Source organism: Mytilus californianus, unplaced genomic scaffold (assembly GCF_021869535.1).
Source record: "Mytilus californianus isolate M0D057914Y unplaced genomic scaffold, xbMytCali1.0.p SCAF_1, whole genome shotgun sequence".
NCBI lineage: Eukaryota > Metazoa > Mollusca > Bivalvia > Mytilida > Mytilidae > Mytilus > Mytilus californianus.
Window position 1 is genome coordinate 83,532,150 of NW_026262581.1, and position 4,186 is coordinate 83,536,335.

The 4,186-nt window shown below is 30.2% G+C and overlaps 1 long non-coding RNA gene across 1 annotated transcript; it reads right to left on the bottom strand.

Moving 5' to 3' along the window:
• Nucleotides 1-783: 783 nt before the first annotated feature.
• Nucleotides 784-3,598, bottom strand: LOC127725133 (uncharacterized). The gene is made up of 2 exons (XR_007992781.1): nucleotides 2,205-3,598; nucleotides 784-1,090 (listed from the first exon to the last, which is right to left on the bottom strand). It is a non-coding gene; the product is annotated as an uncharacterized LOC127725133 (long non-coding RNA).
• Between the last annotated feature and the right edge of the window lie 588 nt (nucleotides 3,599-4,186).

Here is a 4,186-nt window from a genome sequence, read left to right on the forward strand (position 1 = left end):
TTATTGTGTGGGGTATTTATATATTAACAAAAATGTTTCCAACTAGTCTGTTAAATATAACTCGAAATCCGTGTAGTGAACTCTGACTCTCTTTTTTATTTACTATTTGTTTTGTAGGTTGGGTTGTCTCAGTGACAGATATGTCTTATCTCCATTTATTCATATTTGTGTATATTTTTTACTGTTTTATTATGTTATCCATAAAATAATGTTCAAACGTAGCTTACCATTTCTATGCAAAAAATAGCACAGAGCGAACATTAAATTATATAATACACGGCTTTATGACATTATTCCTATATAAGAATAAACGGTGTCTTTTGTAGGGGTTCGTTTATGTATTTGTATATATTTCTACTGACCAAACCCCTATATGACAATGTTTCTACGTTCATCAAAGTCATTCATGTCTAACTTAAACTTAAATAAACCTCTGGCCTTTGTTAGTCTTGTATCATTTTTAATTTTAGTTTCTTGTGTATAATTTGGAGTTTGGTATGGCGTCCATTGTCGCTGGACTGGTATACATGTTTGATTAGGGGCCAGCTAAAGGATGCCTCCGGGTGCGGGAGTTTCTCGCTTCATTGGAGACCCATTGGTGGCCTTCGGCTGTTGTCTGCTCTATGGTCGGGTTGTTGTCTCCCTGATACATTCCCCATTTCCATTCTCAATTTTAATTTTATGATAAACATCAACATGCATTATTTTGGTCAAGGAGATTTTAGTGATTAGCATGGTAAAGAATGCATATTTGGGATAAATAATCATCGTTTTAACGCAAAAAAAATATAAAAAACGTAGAATGAAATATTACGCAAAACATACGTCTAGTAAATGTACATTTACAGCAAGTGTCTTCTTCTGACAACTGTTGAATAACTCGTTATCCAACTTGTCAACTATTTTGACAGAATTAACAGTCATTAAGGTTAGTATTTTTTTAGACTATATTTGGCTTATTAACATTTCTTTGGTATGTAATCTGATGAGCAACTAGGTTGAAATTCCAATTAGTCTCTGCTGATAATAATCTGTTGATGATAACGCTGGTGTAGTCCGTTCATTTTGAATACAATTTGTACACAGCACACTGAAAGAAATAATCAAAATGATCGTTATATTCTTGCTTCATAATATTTTTGTTTGTACGGGAAAAAAACACTATATCGTCGAGTGCTTGATATTTCGTAGGTAGAGACCGTCTACCTCTTATCTCATATTTGCTTATCTATTTTATTCGTATAAATCAGAGTTCATGCTTTTACTTAAAAATAAAATATTAAAATTACTTAATAGATATTTAGACGATATATCTATTGCAAATAATCAATAGTTTTCTCTCAATTAATGATAGTTATTCACTTGAATATAACTATGGAAAACGTTAATAATATTGGTCGTTGACAATCATATAACATCTTTTTATTCAAATTATTTTTAATTACCGATATTATATATGTTTTAAACTGTATTAATTTGTATTACAAACATAGAGATTGATTGTAGGAGTATAATCACACCTGGAGGCAATAATAAGAAGTTGCATACCACGGTTATATTCGTCATACGACTTAAACGTTCAATGCGTCTTTTTTTCTGTGTTTTTTTGTTTGTTAGATTGGTCGTCTTATATTTAGGAAATTGAATTTCAATGGGCTTCTTATTTGAATTGGTATTGTCAAACTTTCCTCTCAACTAAGTTTGTTCGACAGAGTTACATTCGAGATAACTGTTGATACTAAGCACCTTCGTTACACGTTTTAGTTTCTTCTTTTATGTGAAAACAGAAATCTTATCACAGGACTGAAAACATATTGGGGTCATCTCTCAAAACGTTTTACTAATCCCATTATGATTCATGACCGTACGATTTTTTGGCACGATTCAAAAAATTCTATTTTTTTATATTAACAGTCCTATTTTCTTTTTCATCGTCAACATTTGCTATTTGGAAACAAAATCTATGTCCAAAATACAAAAATATTTTTACGAACAATATGCGATATTGGGGCAAACAGTGTTTATCCCTTACGAGCGTCTGTCTTCATTCTTAATTTATTTAGATTGCGTTACTCAAATGGTATCCATAGTCAACCCTTCTTAGACATTTCATCTGTTTACTTCTGGTACCGATTGACTCGTGTTTTACATTTATTTCAATGTTTTCAATTGCTAATGCCACAAGTAAATGCAAATATTCATACCATCAAAGATTATTTAAGCTGTAGTTTTAATATTTTCAGTTTTTCTGGAACAACTACCGCACGTCCCATTGCCAAGTCGGATTACAAACGTGCAGGATTACTATCATTATGATAATTTTGTGTGTCTGTCCCATATTAGAATGGAGATTGTCGTTGACCAATTGGCGGTTGTTATATAGCAGAACCAAAATAAAAAAAAAATAGTAAATTACTATGAATGATAATAAAAAAACAAAGAAAAAGGTTAATGAAAATGTCAATCTTAAATTATGAAATTATCTCTATTAAATATGTGAGATCAGCTCATGTTTTCCTATTTTCTGAAACTTTTTAAATGACCTGAATTGATTATATATATCAGAATGCGATCTGTTTGCTATTAAAACACAAACATATCTTAGGTAGATAAATATCATTACACAGCATATGATTTGTATACTCAATTATTTCTTTTATTTTTTTAACTCATCCTGTTCCTGTTGCACTTCCCACAATTTACATGCAATGTATTTTTCAATTCTAAGAAAGTCTTTCTTTTCACAAGGCATTCACTAATATCTCTATAAATAATTTGAACTTGGTGTTAGCCTGCAAATTATTGTATTTTTCAACATGAAAAAGTGAAATTTCATCATATTAAAATGTCTAGAAAAAGAGCACAAAATGTATGGCATGAATCAGATGAAATAGCTTAGTTAACTATACGAACGAAAAGCATGTGTAAAAAGAAATATATTATTGTAAATATAATTTGTTTAATACAGTACACATACACGTAAAGCCTGTATTATGTTAGTTATAATATATATTTGAGGAAAAGCACGAAGCCAAAAATAGAGGCAAATAATATTTCACGCGTCATTTGTTTAACAAAGACTGTTTTAAAATCATTATTATTGACACAACATAATAAACTGGTGCTCAATCATGAGCAAAAGATATCCGTTTCCTGTTTTGCAAACGTACTCAAAGTTGAAATAAGTATAATTATGATTTTTAATTTGATATTTATATATGAACAAATGATAGTTATTGTTTCATATCAATAGAGTTAAAATAATAATGACAATGTACAAGATATAGTTATATGAATAATATGATATCTGGAATATGCATCCAATTGACAAAAATCCAAACGCATACTTAGTCAAAAGACAAATACTGATTTAAACATAAAGTCAAGTCATGTGAAATATACAATACAGCATTAAGACATTAAAAAGTGTAAATTGTAATAATTTAATTATTATTGTTATGATTTAATCAAACCTGAAACAAGAAACTGTATTGGTTATTATATTGACTTTCTAGAAATCACCTTTAGTGCTGTACGAAATATGAAAAAAAAATGTATGAGATACTCATGAATAAATTAATAAACTCCACGTGTATGTGGACAGGTGATTTATTAAAAAGCAACTGCTGTAAACATACTAACTTTTGATAAATAAGCAGTATTGTCCGGCCCATCCAGTTATACAACCTTCAGTACAAACACCTGTTTGTATATTGCATTTATTGTTTATACAGTTTTGTGTTTCGCATCCCAAAATACAGGAACCATTTCCAGGATAACAGTGATGGTCTGTACATTTAAATGGACATGCCTTTGTACAGTCTGTACCACAGGTACCTTTCATGCATCCTGTAAGAAAGATTCTGCATACATATACTATGTAAATCCTTTTGTTTACCAACTTATTATCTCACATATACAAATATTTCTAAAATTGAATAAGAAATATTCGTTTGCAGGTGAGTTTTTTAAATACAATAAGAAAAAACCATGTCAAGAAAGTCTACGCGAGCAATTTTTGGGAATGATATAACGATTTCCGTAACACACTACCGTACAAGGAAACTTGCAACTCTGACACCACACTTGGATAAACTTGACTAATATCAATCTAAAATCATTCACATTGACAGTGTTGTCATGCTGATGGGCTTGATATTTTATATTGAATCCAGCCTTGGTCTTG